This window comes from Fukomys damarensis, unplaced genomic scaffold, assembly GCF_012274545.1.
Source record: "Fukomys damarensis isolate Sample0158 unplaced genomic scaffold, DMR_v1.0_HiC HiC_scaffold_37, whole genome shotgun sequence".
NCBI classification, from domain to species: Eukaryota; Metazoa; Chordata; class Mammalia; order Rodentia; family Bathyergidae; genus Fukomys; species Fukomys damarensis.
In genome coordinates, this window is record NW_022900949.1 from 16126702 (window position 1) to 16145617 (window position 18916).

Consider the following 18916-nt stretch of genomic DNA (forward strand, 5'->3'; position numbering starts at 1 on the left):
TATATATATATATATGAGAATGTGCATTTCAAACGTATTAATTTAAAAGTTTAGCCGGGCTTGGTGGTGCATGCCTGTAATCACAGCACTTGGGAGGCTGAGGCATGAGGATCGCTGTGAGTTCGAGACCATAGTGTGCTACATAGTAAGTTTTAGGTCAGTGTCAACTACATAGTGAGACCCTGTCTCAAAAAAAAACGAATATATATATATATGAGAATGTGCATTTCAAACGTATTAATTTAAAAGTTTAGCCGGGCTTGGTGGTGCATGCCTGTAATCACAGCACTTGGGAGGCTGAGGCATGAGGATCGCTGTGAGTTCGAGACCATAGTGTGCTACATAGTAAGTTTTAGGTCAGTGTCAACTACATAGTGAGACCCTGTCTCAAAAAAAAACGAAAAACAAAAAAACAAAAAAACCAACAAAAATAAATAAAAGCTTAATATTTAAATACTTGAATCAAGATATATCATGTACAAGTACAAATTCCTTATGGTGAATGTGATCATTATGTATATCTAAACTGCAACATTAAACTTAATAAAAATAAATACTTAAATATTTAGAGATAATAAATACTTTTTTCTGTTTGCTAAAGATGTATCAGTAGATGTGCTGAAAATCATTCTGTGAAGACCTTTAGGTCTCGGAACCAACTTCCTGTTGCAGGTTTCTTTAGTTTTGAGTTCCACATAAACAGTTGTCTTTGTCATAGGCTCCAAGTAAATTTATTGTCACTGACAAATTTAAGCAGAAGTGCACTGCATGCACTTGTTTTGCTTCCTGATGACAGTGATCCCGTGATACTGTGAGGGAGAGGAAGTAGATTTACACTTGCATCTGTTAGGTTGCATCAGCTAAATGGAAACGTATTTTTTGCTATCAAGATCCTAGAATGGCTGCTGGTGCATCATTCCATTTTCACCAAAATACAGTTAAAGACCCTGACTTAGTGCATTGTAGCAGGCCTAAGAAAATACCATAAGGTTGTTCACTTTATGAAATAATTATCTCTCACAGTCACGAAGTCTAAGAAATCCAGTATCAAAGCACTGGCAGCTTAATGTCTTTTGAGACAGTTTACATATGGTGACTTCTAGCCAAGTTTTCACAAGGCAGGGAGGCATACACATATTTGACCTCTATTTTACATTATATATGTCATTATTGAGGGTTCTTAACTCATGACAAATTCTAGAGATGCCACCTCTGTGGTCACCTTGTGCATTAGCTTGGAAAATATATTTTGGGGAAACTAGACATTCAGAACACAGAAACCATGATATTGTGTGATAAGCAGTGTATGGATTGCATGCGGCTTTGTGTGTCCTCCAGCAGTTTATATGCTGGTAAACAAAATACTCTTAGAGGTTTTTGAGGACAGGAATTTAGGCACTCTTCAATTAGAATTTAGCAGAAATAATGCAGTTGTAGATGTCATGAATTGAATCAGGCACAAAGTATTCCTGAGGGAAAGACAAATTTGATCACTTATTTTGAGATTCCCAAAATAAATATTATTTTATTAAATTTTAAGTATATAATACGATGACATTCATCATTGGGAATTTGTACCTTTACAGCATACATCTTGGTTCTTATTTTCTTCCCAATTGCCCTTCCTTCCCTTCAACACCTTCCTATTACAGAGAAAAATAAATATTAAAAGTAAATGAATGAGGGCCGGGGATTTAGCTCAGCCATTTGGTGGCCTGCCTTGCAAGCGCGAGGACCTGAATTCAATCTCCGGTACCCACCCCCAAAAAAAGTAAATGAACAAAAGGGATTTTTGCCAGGCTCACAAATAATTTCACATGTTATCAGTGCCTGCTTCTTTCTGACAAGACTAAGCTCTTACAAGCATAGCCAAAAATTGTTAACAGAGAACAGAAAATAAATGTTGAAAATGCATTTTCTGAGGTCATCAGAGGATCAGCATAGAGTTTGCGGTGTGATGGCAAGTTTCAGTTTCACAAATTCAGGGCAGTGCAACATATTTCCAAGTGCAGTTTATTTCCCTACTTGCCACTTCTTTCCCAAAAAGACAGATGTTTCAGCATTGTCACATCTCGTCACTTAGCTCGAATACCTGACTTCTATCAAATCCACTCCATTAACTTCTCCACCAATGAATTCTACTTGTCAATTTCCACCTTCCCCTACCACCTCGGGTTTAATGTAGTAATATCTTCTTGGCTTCTTCCTCTTCAAAATGAAAACATCCTTTTAGATTTTTAAGGTGCACCTTTGACATCTCTGACCTTTTTGCATCTTCAGACTTAATTTGTGATGTGTGTGCTGAAGGCCTGAATTATTTCTTTCCCAAGCATGTCAGAACATCAAGTCTGCATCCAATGCCCTGTAAATATACACTTAGAAGGTGGCTGCAGCCAATATGCAAGTCTTTGTCCATGCATTATATTTTGAATCTTTTTAAGGACCTTTTGAGGCACAGTTCTACTCACTGGTTTTACTGATAGAGCACCTGAAGGTAGAGAAATTTTACAATGTTAGAGGTTCTCATACCTTGGGTTATCGTGGAGAAGGTAAAATATATGTGTATAATGCAGTACATTATTTGATCCCTATAGTATTCTGTCTATGCAGCCTAGAAGATTTAATTCTTTAATATGTCATCCCTCCCTGAAGAGTTGCTGTACACTCAACTTCAACATGATCTCAAATTCATACTCCTAAGATGCTGCTTTCTTATCCTTTTGGAATGGGAATAATGGCTTCCTTATTGCTATCCAGAATATGAGTGCTTTCATTTATTGTCTGTTCCTATAGCAGAGTGTCACACATAAATAACCAAGAGACTCTAAATATATTCTCTGCACATTTTCAGGTTGGGAATTCCAGGAGCATGGCGCAAAAATGTAATGAGGTCCTCTGTTTGGGCAGGTAAGCATGTGTGAGATAAAAAGCAGGGGAAGCTGGGCTGATGCTAAGAACAAGCCATTCTCAAGTGCCATTGTACTCACCTGGGGAAAACACTCGACGTTCATCACATTTTAGTGGACGCTTAGCTTGGCTGTCCTCATTAGATATTCAATATCAAAAATCATATCAAATTTTTCTTTGTTGTTTTTTGGTGGTGACTTTTCACCATATTTATGCTGTTGAGCCATCCTTTGATAAGGTAAACAGACACAAGTTGCAGAGTTTACAGGACAATATAGTTATATTTTATCAAGCTAACAATGTTTCAATACAATATGTTGAATATTCATTTAATATATGTAATCTAGGGACCATTATAAGTAAGACTTTCTATGTAAGGCTGTTTAGCACACGTATTAACCTATAGTCATAAAAAATTTAGCAAAGCTTCAACTTCATAGTAAAATACTAATTATTCCATGTAATTTATTTGATAGAGTACATCGGAATGTTCTTGTTTACCCTAAATATCCTGTGCCTCACGGGAGAACTTACTGCTGCTGCCTAGAAATGTGAGTGCATGTTGTACCACATGTCACCAGTGAGCAAAAGGGATAAAATCCAAAAATTAGAGCATGTTTTTAAAGAACATAATGGAGATTTTATTTCTTTTTTTTGACATAATGGAGTTTGAGTTCAGGGCCCTGTGCATGCTAGACAAATGTCTTAGCGTGGAGATACATTTCCAGCTGGTTTCAATCTTGCAAACTTTTTACCTCAGTGTCTCAAGTAGCTGTGATTGCAGGTGTGCACCACAAGACTGAAGTGTGTATCACATTTGCACTTTCATAAAACTGATGTGCTGTGAGTCCAGCATAACTCTGCCCTATGTGATGAAGGAAAATAGTACACTATTAAATATCATTCACTATACTTTGAAAATGTCCCTGAGAAGATTTCTCAGGAGGCTGAAGAAAGGGAATATGGTATTCTGGCACTTTGTGAAACTTACAGAATATATTTTGAAGTTATCTACCTGAGCAGAGCCTCTGCCAATGAACACTACCCCACTACTAATGATACCTACTGATCGGGTGTATTCACCACTTATCCCACGTAGCACTGTCCTGTAAGAAGCTGACCTCTAAATGCCACAGCACTTAGCCTGTGACTGTGTGTAAGCAGCCAGCAGTAGGAGGCAAAAGGAGGCAGGCTATGTATTCTTCCAGCAGCCACCCTGCTATCCTCAGTTTATGGCAACCCTATTGTCTTCTGTTTGCTATGTTGTCTGCAGACTTAACCTCTGCTACTTCTAAGTCTCAGTGGGTTCTGGCAATTTAAGATTTTCCCCTGTAAAGTTCACTGTATATTTCTGCAGCTTGATTTTTTTGACATTGTCATTTTTCACGTTATACATGGGTTTACTCTACCATGATGTGTACTTTTGTAACCACAATGTCATAAATCTCTCATTATAGTTTTGAGTACATTATCTAGTTCTTATATGGACACTGGAATCATAAGATATCTATGTTATAATTATAAGCAAATATGTAGTACTTTGTTATAATTTCAGGAAGGTACACATGCAAAAGTCATATGTATATATAATGATTTATTTCAAGGAATTTGTTTACATGGCTTGGGGGCTGCAAAGTTTAAAATTGTAGGGAAGCCTGGTCCTGAGTAAGAGTTGAAACTGAAACCAAAGCTGCCATCTGTAGCTGGAATTTCTCCTTCCTCAGGGACATCTCAATTTAGCTCTTAAGGCTTTTTCAACTAATTGATGAGGGACACTAACATGATTAAAGATGATTTCCTTTACTTAAAGTCCATTGATTAAAGATGTTCATCACACCTACAAAATGCTTTCACAGCATCTAGATTAATATTTTATTGAATGATTGGGTGCAGTAGTCTAACCGTCATAACAACAGGCCTTTTCAGACTTCAAATTCTAATTATTAGTTGAGTAAATTTTTCTCCTTTAAAACATCTTTTAAAGGAAGGAGTTAATAAAACATAAATGCACTTCTTAAATTATATTACAAGAAGATTTTCCCAATTTTCTTGTAATTCCTTTGCAAATTTAAGTTGATCATTTCTTGAAGTAAAGTTGAGAATTTAAAAGACAGAAGAAAGAAAAAGAAAGAAAGAAGGAAAGGAAGGAGAGAGAGAGGGAGAGAGAGAGAGAGAGAGAGAGAGAGAGAGAGGGAGGGAGATGGGTGGAGGAGGGAGGACTGGAAGGGAAAAAGGATAAAAAAGGAATTAAGATGTGTTATGTACCCTGTATCAACTTTCCTCAAGGAATTTAAGCATTATATTTTATACAACTCATAATTGTTATAATTGAAAACCAGTAGTACAATACACTGAATCTATGCCAATTCAACTTGAATCTTCAGTGTGAACCTATTTAACAAAGTCCTTTAGGTGTAATTTCTTTTCGGTTTACTGCAACACTCCTTGTTATATTGTATGTCTTGTAAATTCCAATCAGAAATCTCAAACGTATTATTTCAATGGGAAATTATTATGAACTGGGCATTTTTTGTTTGCTTACGTATATAAAATGCAACAATGGACACTTTTTTAAAATCAAGGGCTGCATCAATCTCATCCATGAAGGGGAATAGGTTTGTAGTGGTGAAGAGCAAATACTAAGGCCAGTGAACTAAGTGTTTTTGCTCCTCCTGAAAGCTCGAAGATCTTCTTCCAACTTTTCTTAATTGGTTGAACACAAACATGATTCCTTTGGAGAAAGGATCCAAGCATTCTACAAGCTCAGGTTTGGCATCCCCTTCCAAAGTAAGCATTTGGTAATTTTTTTTAACTTATTTGTTATTATATAAAAACCTGTCATGAATTCATGAAGCTTTTGTTTTCAAAGATCTTCAGATGGCTGTCTAAAATTATCTCCTTCAGAAGTAATTTTATCCAATTCTGCAACGTCTTGCCAATATAATTCTTCCTTTGTATATTCTGCAATGGCACCAAGGTTTGGTTTCATTTCATGACACTGGGCTTCCAAAAGTGCAATTTGATTTGTTACAGAATCTGGATTCTTAATTGTTTCAAGATCCCCTGGGCTTAGAACAGAAACCTCTTCAACAGGATTATCTTCTGTAGGATGCAGTGATATTTTTGAATTCTCTTTTCACCAATATTTTGTTTTAAAATTACATTCAGCATTGTGACCATCTATTTGTTCAAGTTTCAACTTAATACTAAGTGCATCTTTCTGAAGGGCATGTTCATTGTCTTGAATAACTTTTAGTTCTTGAAGCAGATTACAGTGTTCTTTCTGGATCTCTGGTAAGGATGCCTCTGCAGCATTTTTATTTTTTATGACCTCTGTTGCTTTGTCCTCAAGACTTAGTTCTGCTGTTGCCATGTCCTTCTTTCTCAGTATTCTTTCTTTCTCTGTGTGAAACAGAGATCTTGTGCCTTTTTAAGATCTCTTTTGGCATTCTTGATTGCTACTTGGGTTTTAGTAATAGCAGAAGCACATTCATCTAGTTGCTTATTTATTTTATCAGTTTTGTCTTGTTGGGCCTTGAGTTTATGGTTATTGATTTGCACAATTATATTGTGTAATCATTTAACTTCAGCTTCTGCTTTACCAGCTTTTACATTCACACCATCATATTCTGTTTTGAAAATACTGAGATTTTCTTCTAGCAATTTCTGCTTTTTTTGTCAGGGGTGGTAGCAAGTCCATTAGCTTCAAGTTCTTTAACTTGTACACTCAAATATTATTGCTCTGATAATGGCTGGATGCTTGCAGTAAACCTTTCTAGTGTAGTCTTCATTTCTCATTCATCATGCAACTTATCTACTGCTTCTTCAAGTTGTACTTTTCGTCTTGGATTTGCGTCGCTTTCTTAGAATCTCTGCAAATGTGATTCCATTTTATTTACCTCTTCTTCAGAGATTTCAGCAACAACTGAAGAACCCATTCTTCCTTTCATTACTTTGCTTCCACCACCAGTTGTTGTACCTGACTGTTCTATGATTTCCCCTGTGAAGTTACCACCCTCCATCTTCTATCCTTTTGATATGCTACTCTTGGGGCTTGACCCAAGTTGTCTGCTACCAAGGTATCTCCTAAAGCAAAGTAAAAAGCTTGGCGAATTTCCTCATCTTTTACTTTAATTAAATCAAATAACCGATTATACTTGCAAAAAAAGACGGAAGTTCTAGTAAGTACTGAACTGGTCTTGCAGCAAAGGAGCAAAGGAGTGTGTGTGATGACTGACTGGTGAATCAGAGGCGAAGTGCCAGGGTTTGGTGTCCCTGAGCGCGAGCAGAGTCCGGCTGGATTGCGGGTGTGGCTCGCCGTGCCTCGCGCCTGGCTCCAGCTTCTAGTGGTCTGTGTAGACTTGGGCTGTGACTGACGGGGAGGGCATGTAGGTCTTTCTGTATTTGAATCTTAGACTTTGTGAAAGCTCAGTCGCGGACAAGCACAGTTTCCCCTCTGGGTTGCGCCCCCTTGGAAGACAGCTCCTCCCTGAGACCCCTTCGGATTTGTTCCTGACCGCTGGCAGTCACTATCAGTGGTGCTTATCACTTGAGGTTTCTAGGCTTTAGTCTTTTCTTTCCCTCTCTAAAAAAAGGACATGATTGTCCTTGCTTAAGTTACTATAAAAGGTGTTTGCCTTTAGAAAAAAAAAGTGAGTGGTGATTTAAAGGTGCGGTGTGGTAGAAATCAGTGAGGGTAGAAGCAATAGTAGTTTAGATAAGAAAAAATTCCTTAGTACTTAGATATAACTAGACAATATCTTGATTCATTTTCTTTTAGATATTTTTCTACTCTTATTTTAAGTGTATTTGATATTACATTTTATATACAATTATGTATCTTACATGGTTTTTAACTCTTCTATCATGAGCATGTCTTAGGTCATAATTTTTTTCTCTTTTGGTAAACATTTAAGTATAGTTTAACGTGTTTTTGGATTGAAGCATAATCCTTTAAAATAAATGTTCGACAATAGACAGTTAATTAGATTTCTTATTGTTTTTTGCTCTTATAAATCGTAATGCTTTTATAATTCATTTGTTTATGCCATTTGCCTATTTATCTAGTGGATATGCCCACTGTTCCAGGCATATAAAATTTACTTATATATAGCCCTTTGTCTAATAAATTTTTATATACATCTTTTTTTATAGTATAGAAAATTTACATTTTGGGGCTGATAACTCTGTTGAATTTTTCCTTGGTAAAATTTCCACTCCTTTTAAGCTTAGAATGTTCTTCCTCATCAGAGCATATATGGATAATTAATACAAAATCTTAAAGCATGGAAAGGTAACATCTTCAATTTATCTGTGATGAATTCTGATATTTGACAAGGTTCCACATTGATCTTGTTTATATTCCCTCCCAGTAACTAGCTAAAATTGTTTTAGGTGAGTTGGCCTGATACACATATCCTACACATACATTCACACAAATTGTTTAAGACTAGTATATAGTCTTAGTTGTTAGCCCAGTATACAACACGAGCCTTATTTATTTTTGTTGAAGGAAACTTTTTAATGAAATTTGCATCTGTGGTTCAATTGTCTTGTACCCTAGTTTTTGTTTTTTCATGGGACATTTTAGATTACCTTTATAGTAGATTTCTCTTGTGGGCCTATGCTTGCTTGGGTTTCTGTCATTTGCAACCAGAAATGCTTAGGAACATGGCTCACACTGCCTAATCACTGTTCCGTTCTGACTCACTGTGGCTCCTTCAGAGGGAGTGCCTTTCCCTTCACATTGGTCAAACTGGCGTCCAGATTGGGAATGTGTGTTGGGAACTCTATTGCCTGGAACATGGAATTCAGCCCGCTGGTGTTGTTCTTGACAATACACAGGATCAGCTGGAAAATTCTAAAATGAAGCATGTGAATGCATCTTTTGATACCTTCTTTTGTGAGATGAGAGCTGGAAAACATGTGCCCAGAGCACTCTTCATGGACTTAGAACCAACTGTTATAGGTAATGCAAAATTTACATTCTAATGTTCTTGACCAGATCCACAATCAAATTCATAAACAAATCAAGTGGGTAGGATTATGAGATTCTACTGATCAATTTGAATAAGATCATTTGGACCTTTTCCTCATTCAATAGCTATCTAGGGTGATTAGCATGACAGATACACCCAAAGGGAAGACAAAGCCAGGCTTTTTTTTTTCCCCCTGAATGGTAAAACTAATTAAGCCCTTATTAATTTATCTACACATATATCATCACAGAACACTGAATCCTTTCTTGGGTTTGAGAGTTGCTAGAAGCTACTGGCAAAGAATCTGAAAACTTGTCAGTATTTGCTTATAGAGAATGTTTGAAAATAATTTTAAAGAAGCAGGGAGCCAAATAAATCTTCAGATTGTTAGAAAAATCAATATAATTATATGATGAATAATGCCAGATATTGTAGTATCTTGTACAAAAGTTCTTGAAGTTAGAGAAACTTTGGAGAGAAAATGGGTTCTTACTGACAGAAAAGCTAGATATGTTTTTTGTATTGTGCATGATAAACTATCCTCATTCTCAGTGGCTTTAGACAATAACAATTAATATTAAATTCATAAATCTGCAACTTCTCTTTGGTCCACATGCTACCAGCTGGGGAGTTTCTGGTGGGACCTGGGGGATTTACTTTGATAGTTGCTCACCCGTCTGACAAGTTGGTGGCAGCTGTTGGCTGAGACCTATGCCATGGATGTGGTAAAGGCTCTGTCTCTCCTTGTGTGCCTTCTCTCTGGACTGCTGTGGCTTCCTTAAAGCCAGGTTCCAAAAGCAAGCATGTCATGGGAATAATGCAGAACTCCGTGGTACTGGAAGTCACATAATGCCACTTTACTTTTCTCAGGGGCTTGATGTAGTTACACAGATTCACAAGGGAGAAGACATGAATCCTACTTCTTAATGCAAAGCTTGGTTCTCGAACTACACATGAGACACAAAGTATTATGGCTGTCTTTGAAAATCTAGTGTGTCCATTCTAGGTTTCAGTTGATTTTCTTATGAGAACGAAATTACAATAAATAACAAACTGATGGAAGAAAATTGATTGGTGTCAATGTGAATGAAAAGATAAAATATTTTATTAAGAGGATGAAGCTAAGAAGCATTGAGATCAAGAGGCCCCTATACAAATTTGGTATCACTAACAACAAAATGAGGAATGGCTGATAACTTTTAAGAATGAATGAGACTAGTGTGGATGTTAAGAGAAGCAATTATGTTGTGTTACAAGTTGTGTTATGTTGAGGTATAAGTCCTCTAAGAAAATATCTGAAGTTTTGTTTTTTTAATTAATTTAGTTAGTTTTGGTACTGCGGATCAAACTCAAGACCTTCTGCTTGCCAGGTAGGCATAGTGCCACTGAGCTAAATACCTGGCCCTGAGGTTTGGTTCTGTTTTACTTTTTTGTTTTTGTTTTTTGGTACTGGTGGTGGAATTCGGGACATTGTGCTTACAAGGCAGGCAGCAGCACTACTGAGCTAAATCCTGGCCGTCTTGAGTTTTCGTTTTAAACAAATGCAGGTTTGGAACTGTGAACCTTAGCTAGAATTTGGTGTCCTAAGAACCTAGGTAGAGTAGAATTTGTATGCTTCTAGGGGACTTTGGTAAAGGAGCAATCTGAGAAGCCACCCTTGAATTCAGACTTCTAGCCTCCTGAACTATTAGAAAATAAATTTCTATTGTTTTAAGCCACCAAATTTATTGTAATTTGTTATGGCAGCCCTAGCAAACTAATATAAGGTGGGTGGTGGAAAAATATCATTTCAACTTACAATATATAAATAATTCTGCTTTTCCCTAGACTAACAAAGGGTAATTTTGCAGTATAGATTCAATTTTTCACCTTAATATCGTGGGAGAATCCAGGGAGCACAGAGCCCTCTGAGGATCAGGAAAGGGTGAGCCGTGAATTGCGTGTGTGTTTCGAACTCCTTTTACCCTCTACAGATGGGATCCACCTGGGAAAATACTGTTCACTTCTCCACCCTGACAGCTTGTTTGTGGAAAGGAGTATGCTGCAAACAACTATGCACAAGGCCACTAATCTGTGAGCTGAGAGATCATTGAACTTGTGCTAGAGAAGATCCAGAAGCTGGCGAGTGGCTTCTATTCCTACAACTGAGCCATGCTTGGGTATTTATGACCCTGTATGAATTCTGTACTTCATTCTTATGGATGAATCCTGTAATTCACCTGCATTATCCACCAGTACCACCATCTCCACCCAGTGCTCTCGTCTTGAGCATCATTGTGAGTGCTCAGAGCAGGGCAGGGTCCTAACGTTGGCTTTGATGATGCCTTTTTGTGTAGGAAGGGTAACAGAAGCCTGCACACTCACCAGGTGGCTCCCAGTTACCTCTGCTTCTGAAAAGACAGGGCTGGCTTTGTTATCTTAGAGTTTAGAAACACTCTAAAACACATCATTTTCCAGTGGTCACGACTACTTGTGAAATTAATGAGAGGCACACCTTATCCAGAGATTATTTAGTGTATTTACTAACAGTGAATTCTCCTGTAAGAACCTCATCTGCAATTCCTTTGTGAAGTAAGTGGTTTGGCGTAATTATTAAATAAGAATGGGTCTATTTATTTAATTTTATTGAGTTTTTTGGGTATGTTTAAAGTGTACAGCGCAGTTACATTCATCATTGGGATCTTGTACCTTTACATGACCGATCTTGGTTCTCATTTTTTCCCATACTCCTGCCCTCTTTCATTCCCTCCATCCTCCCCTATTTACAAAGACTTTATTTCCATTTTTTCCTTTTCTCATATTTTTTCTTTTCCCTTATTCCCTTTGTCCTACCCTTCCTACTACCCTTACACCGTTGTCCCTTTTCTTCCTGTTTTACATTTTTAGCTATAGAATTTGGATCATATTTGCACTTTTAGTTTTTCACACCCAGAGAAACTTCAGTGTTTACACATGTGTGTTTTATTTATTTCACTTAGTAGTATGACCTCAGTATGCATCCGTTTCCCTAAGAATGACTACTTTCTCATTCTTTATGGCTGAGTAGTATTCCATTTTGTAGAAAACCACATCTTTATCCAGTTTCCAACTGATGGGCAATTGTGCTGTTTCCAAGTTTTAGCTATTATAAACTGTGCTGCTATAAACATGGGTGCACATATATCACTGTGGTATGATACTTTTAATTCTTTTGGAAAGATACCCAGCAGAGGGATAGCTGGGTCAAATGGAAACTCTAATCCCACTTCTTTGAGGTGTTTTCATATTGATTCCTACAGTGGTTGCACCAGTCTGTACTCCCACCAACAATGGAGAAGGGTTCCTTTCTCCCTACAGCCCTGCAAGCATTTTTTTATTGGTTGATTTCTTGATAGCAGCCACTCTTTCTGAGGTAAGGTGAAATCTCAGTGTTGTTTTCGTCTGTACCTCTCAGATGACCAGTGATGTTCAACTTTTTTCCATATATTTATTTTCTGCTTTTACTTCCTTGTCTGAGAAATGTACATTCATTTCAGATGCCCATTTTTCAATCAGGTCTTTATATTTGGGGGGCCTGATAATTTTGAGTTCTTTATATATCACAGATAATAGTCCTTTGTTGGAGGAGCAGCTGGTAAACATTTTTTTCCCACATTGTAGGCTGTCTTTTAGTTCTGTTGATGGTTTCTTTTGCAGTGTAGCAGCTTTTTAATAAGATGAGATCCCAATTGTTGATTCTTAGTGCCAGTTCCCGGGATACTGAGGATTTGTTCATAAGGTGTTTTCCTATGCCAGTGTCTTTGAGAGTTCTGCCTAACTTATCTTCTAGCAAGTTTAGTGTTTCTATTTTAATTCTTAGATCTTTAATCCACTTGGATTTTAGTTTAGTTCATGGTAAAAGATAAGTGACTAGTTTTAAACTTTGGCAGATTTCAGTCTTTGAAATCCAGTTTTTCCAACACCATTTATTAAAGAGGCTATCTTTCCTCCACTGAGGATGGTTTGCTCTGCTGTCAAAGATGAGGTATCTGAGTACATCTGGAGTTGTTTCTGTATCTTCCAATGTATTCCACTGATCATCAGGCCTGTTTCTTTGCCAGTGCCATGCTGTTTTTATCACAGTGGCTTTGTAGTGTAGTTTCCAGTTCAGGATTGTGATACCCCTGTCATATCTCTGTTGTTATAGGTCTCTTCTGGTTCCAAATGAATTTTTGTATTATTTTTACTAGCTCTGTGAAATATACTGTTAGAATTTGAATCGAGATTGCATTGAATCTGTATAGAAGTTTTGGTAGTATGGCCATTTTCACTCTGTTGATTCTTCCTACCCAGGAGCAGGGGATATCTTTCCATTTTCTTATATCCTCTTCGATCTCTTTTTTTCAGAGTGCTGTAGTTTTCAGTGTAGAGGTCTTTTGCTTCCTTCGTTAGATTGATTCCTAGATGCTTCACTTTTTTTGGTTGTGAAAATAATTGTTTCCCTAATTTCTCTCTCAGTGAGCCTGTTATTTGTGTAAAAGAAGGCTAATGATTTTTGAGTGTTACCCTTGTGTTCAGCTACTCTGCTGAAAGGGTCACTTAATTCTAGAAGTCTTTTGGCAGTTTTTTGAGTCTTGTATGTAGCGTAGCATATCATCAGCAAATAATGACAGCTTAACTTCTTCCTTTCCTATCTTTATTGCTTTAAAATCTTTCTCTTGTCTAATTGCTTTGGCTAATGTTTCCAGAACTATATTGAACAGGAGTGGTGATCATGGACATCCTTGTCTTGTTCCTGATTTTAGCATGAGGGTTTTTAGTTTTTGGCCATTTTGTATTATGTTGGCTGATGGTTTTTTATAGATATCAAGTTGAGCTAAAGACCATCTATTCCAATTTTTTGCAGGGTTTTTATAACAAATGGGTGTTGAATTTTGTCGAATGCTTTTTCTGCATCTATTGAGATGATCATATATAATTTTTGTCCTTGACTCTGTTAATGTAATGTATTACATTTACTGATTTATATGTTGAACCATCCTTGCATCCCTGGGATAATTCCAACTTGGTTAGGGTGTACGAACTTCTTGGTGATCTTCTGTATTCTGTTTGTACTTTATTAAGGATTTTTGCATCTATATTCATTAGGGAGAGTAGCCTGTACTTCTCTTTTTCGGTTGAGTCTTTCCCTGGTTTTGAAATCAAAGTACAGTTGCTTCCAGGAATGAATTTGGAAGTATTGCTTCCCTTTCAATTTCACTGAAAAATTTAAAGAGTACTGGCAGTAGTTCTCCTCTAAATGTCTTATAGAATTCAGCAGTGAAGCCATCAGGACCTGGGCTTTTCTTTGTTGGTAAAGTTTTAATGACAGTTTCAATTTCACTGATTGTAATTGGGTTGTTTAGAATTTTTTTATCTTCTTTAGTCAACTTTGGTAATTCGTAAGTATCTAGAAATCCGTCCCTTTCTTCTGTGTTTTCCATTTTATTAGAGTATAGGTTCTCAAAGTAGGTACTGATGATTCTGTGGATTTCTGCTGGATCTGTTGTAACTTCACCTTTTTCTCTCCTAATTACATGGATCTGAGCCTTTTCTTTCCTTTTTTTGACAAGGTTGGCTGAGGGTTTATCAATTTTATTTATTGTTTCAAAAAACTAACTCTTTGAGTTATTGATGTTTTTGTATTGTTCTCTTAGTTTCCATTGCATTGATTTCTGATATGATCTTTGTAATTTTGTCTTTTATATGAGTTCTGGGTTTTTCTTGCTCTTCTTCTCTAGGAGCCTAAGATTCCTCCTTATGTTGTTTATTTGAGCTCACTCTGTTTTCCTAGTGTGGGCATTCACTGGGATGAATTTTCCAGGTAGAACTGCTTTCATTGTGTCCCATACATTCCTCTTTATTGTATTGGCATCGTCATTTATTTGTAAAAACTGCCTATTTTCTTCTTTAATTTTCTCTGTGACCCATTGCTTGTTCAGGAGAGTGTTGTTCAATTTCCATGTGTTTGTGAAGTTCTTACATTTCCTATGCTATTGATCTCCAACATTGCACTATGGTCTGATAATATACGTGGGATAACCTTAATTACTTTGCATTCATTTAAGCATGTTCTATGAGTTAGTATGTTGTCTATTTTGGAGAATGACCCATGTGCAGCCAAAAAGAATGTATATTCTGATTTTGTGGGATGGAAAACTCTGTAGACATCTAACAAGTCCATTTGTTCAAAAGCTTAGTTCAGGTCTAGTTTGTCATTGTTGTTTGTCTTTTTTTTTTTTTTTTGTCTGGATGATCTGTATCTTTGACTGTGGGGTATTGAGGTCCCCCACTAAAATTGTATGAGTGCTTATTTGGTTTTTCATGTCCCTTAATATTTATTTTATATAGTTGGGGACATTAATAGTCTGTGCATATATATTTATTATTGTCATCTCTTCATCTTGGATTGTTCCATTTACAAGGGTGTAGTGGCTTTTTTATTTTTTTTTTATTTTATTGTTTTGTCTCCCTTATTAGTTTTGGTTATAAATTTACTTTAAGAATAAGATAGCTACCCCTCCTCTTTTCAGGGTTCCTGTTACATGGAGAATTGTTTTCCATCCTTTTACTTTCAGTCTGTGAGTTTCTTTTTGAACTAGGTGTGTTTCTTGTATACAACTTATTGTTGGATTTTGCTTCTTAATCCATTGTGCCAGACTATTTCTTTTGATTGGTGAATTGAGGCCATTGACATTGATGGTTTTCACTGATATGTATTGGCTTATCATTCTAATATTATTGTCCTGTTGTTGGCTCTTTTTAATCCCCCCCTTTTAATTTTTTGCCTTGCCGAATTGAATTGCTCTGTTGGGCTTCAGGTCATTGTGACCTTCATTATCTTTTTCTAGGATATTGTTTAGAATTGTTTGGAGTGCTGGTTTGATGTTCATGATGTTTCTCAGGTGTTCTTTGTCATGGCAGTATTTTATTTCCTCATCTATTTTAAAAGAGAGTTTTGAAGTATACATCAGCCTTGGTTGGAAGTTGTTTTCCTTTAGGGCTTGAAATATGTCTCTCCAGGCTCTCCTTGATCTGAGGGTTTGTGTTGAAAAGTCTACTGTGATTCTGATGGGCTTTCCTTTGCATGTTTTTTGTTATTTTTCTCTAACTGCTTGTAGTATTTTGTTCTTCTGTTGAGTTTCTGGGATCTTGACTATTATATCTAAGTGCATTTTTTTTTATTATGGCTAATTAGAGTCCTATATGCCTCAATTATCTGTGTGTCAAGTTCTTTTGATTTGTTTGGGAAGTTTTCTGTCATTAATTCTGTGAACTGTTTGTTTGTTTGTTTGTTTGTTTGTTTTTAAGTCTCTTGTACTTTTTCCTGCTACTTCATGGATTCCATCAGTCTAATGTTATTCTTCTTTACATCATCTAGGAGTTTTTAGATTGATTTCTCATGAGCCCTTACTGTTTTAAGAGATCTCTCTTTTCATGGTCACTGACTGCAATCCTATCTTCCGTATTTGAAATTCTATCTTCACATTCATTCATCTTGCTGCAAATGCTTTCAATAGAGTTTTTAATCTCCTGGATATCTGTTTGAATCTGTTTCATGAATTCCATTTTCTTCCTATGTTGGGGATTCATGGTTTCCATTTCTTTCCTGTGCTGGGCATTCATGGTCTCTATCATGGTCTTGAGCTCATCTTTTTTTTGTGTGTGTGTCAGTTTCTGTTCTAGAGTCTCTAATCATGTCTTTCATTGTGCTCACCATCTCCATAGTTGTCTGGGCAATTATTTCTGTTTTGAACTTTTCTAGAGCCTGATTGATCTGTTTTGTTACTTCCTGTGCTATGAGTTCAGGGTGTCCATCAGATTTTTGCATCTCGTTCCCCTCGAATTTGCCTTTGGTGAACTTGAGGTCTGTATTTGTGCCTTATTTAAGTGTTTTCTCATTTTTATTTTTGTTGTTGGGCCATCCTTGGATTAATTCCCGGGTTATTACTTCGATCTTCCTGATATAGCTGCTTTTCAGGTTTTGAGTATCAAATGATTCAGAGACACTCTCATTTTCTTAATATCAGAAAGGGGAACTCATGAAATCAGTCAGAACCCTTTAGCCCAGTTGATACAACCAGCAACACAATAGCATGCAGCACAGCTTAGCAATCGACCATTTGTAGTAGTTCTTAATCTATCACCTTTAACCACGTGAATTAAACCAAACTCTAGGACCAGCCCAAAATATGTTAGTTTATATTATTGAAATCAACCTTTCTGGATATCTGGATTCAGTTACCCCAAAGTATGCTGTCATTTGTCATGTTTCTACTCTGTCACATTTAGAAAACAATGTATATTTGATGCCTTACTTCATCTTCTGCTCATTGTCCAACTTTTTTGGCATCTTTCCTACCATTCTCCTGAAACCATTGTCTGGAAGATCCCTTCATCATTCTTTATTTGCCAGAACGGCAGCTCTCTGAGCCTTTACGTTTCCTGAACTCAGCTTTTGATAACGTTTCCCTTTGATCATCGTGGCACTACTTGGTGGTCTCCGCATATCTGGTATCTCTACAGTCTCTTTCTCTAATGGTGATACCCCTGGTCCTTCTCTTCTACCCTCATTTATACACAAACACATCATTGCACGTCACTGACCTTCAAAACTGTTTCTGAGTTGGGTGTGTTGGCTTATTCCTGTAATCCCATCTGAGAAGATGAGGCAGGAGGATAAAAAATGTAAGCCTGGCCTGGGCAACTTAGAGACTTAACAAGACCCTGACTCAAGAAAGTGTTGGGTGTGAAACTATACTCAGTGTGAAGGCCCTGGGTTAGTGCCCAGTGAGACCCCCCCTTCCTCCCTCTCTCTGTTCTCAAGTTGTATTAGTCAACTTTACTATTGATGGGACAAAATACCTGACACCTGCACTTTAAAGGAGAGGTTTACTTGGGCTCTCAGTTTCAGAGGATTCTTTCCAAGGTTAGCAGGGACCAAGGCAGAAACAGGGCCTGGTGGAGTAAATTTGCTGAAGCCACTGCAGGCAGGAAGCAGTTTAGGGAGGATCTAGGGGCAAATATATATCCTCCAAGTCACGTCCCTGGTACTCACTTCTCCCAGTGATCAGGACCTACCTTCTGACTGTACATTCTGCATTCCTGTGATTCAATCACCTTTCAAAAGTCCCACCTCTGCATAAACTTTGGGGGACATTTTAGATCTAAATCATTGCACAAGTTTTCTTTATTTCTTGTATATCATACTGAAAGTTTTACCTACTTGCCACACCTATTGTCTCAGATGCTTGACCCACACTTTAATTTCTTCCTGGAAAGATATACTTTTTTCCTCAGAAAAACTCCTTCCAAAAAATGTTCTCTATCTTGTTTATGCTATTATCTTCCCTCTAAAACAGATTCTAAACACTATCTTTTTTATTGTTTCTCATTTCTTTCTAGGACTAACTCCTATTGATTGTACCCCTGTAATGACTCCAAAATCCATTCCCTCCCTTTTCTTAGTGAAAGTCTTCTGCTTAACTACTATGCGTGTACTAACTGCTTTCTGCCTTTCACTCTGTACCCTTCTCTATGGCTGAATACTTAAATGTAGCTTGGATGATTCTGCTCTCCAATTCCCATTGTTTAAGCATAAGCCCCAAAGTCCTGCATGTGGTGATTAGATCCTGTCGCAGTTAGTTCCAACTTCAATTTTCAACCCCATTCGTTTGCTGTTATCTCATGGATTCCATTTGAACTGGTCTACTCCCATCTCCTGCACATATTTTTCTCCCTTGCCTGTACTCTTGCTCCTTCTTTCCCTATAATCACATTATTTCTACATCAAAGCACAGTTGAAATGTCACCAGCTCCATCTTTGTATCTTTTTTGAACTTCTACAGCAGTCTGGGTCATCCATTCACCCCTTCTGTAGGATTTATGGATGGTGGAGATAAATACTGTCGTAAGTACTTTACAGCCTACCTGATGCTCGTTTGGTTTATGTACATGTGTTATTTCTCTTTCTAGCCACTGGAGGGCACTAGTGAAATACATAACACTGCTAAATGAATGTGCGTACACATGTG

General features: G+C 37.1%; 1 pseudogene; it reads right to left on the reverse strand.

Annotated features, from left to right (window-relative positions):
- Positions 1-5302: 5302 nt before the first annotated feature.
- On the reverse strand, positions 5303-17475 carry LOC109117747 (annotated as a pseudogene).
- Between the last annotated feature and the right edge of the window lie 1441 nt (positions 17476-18916).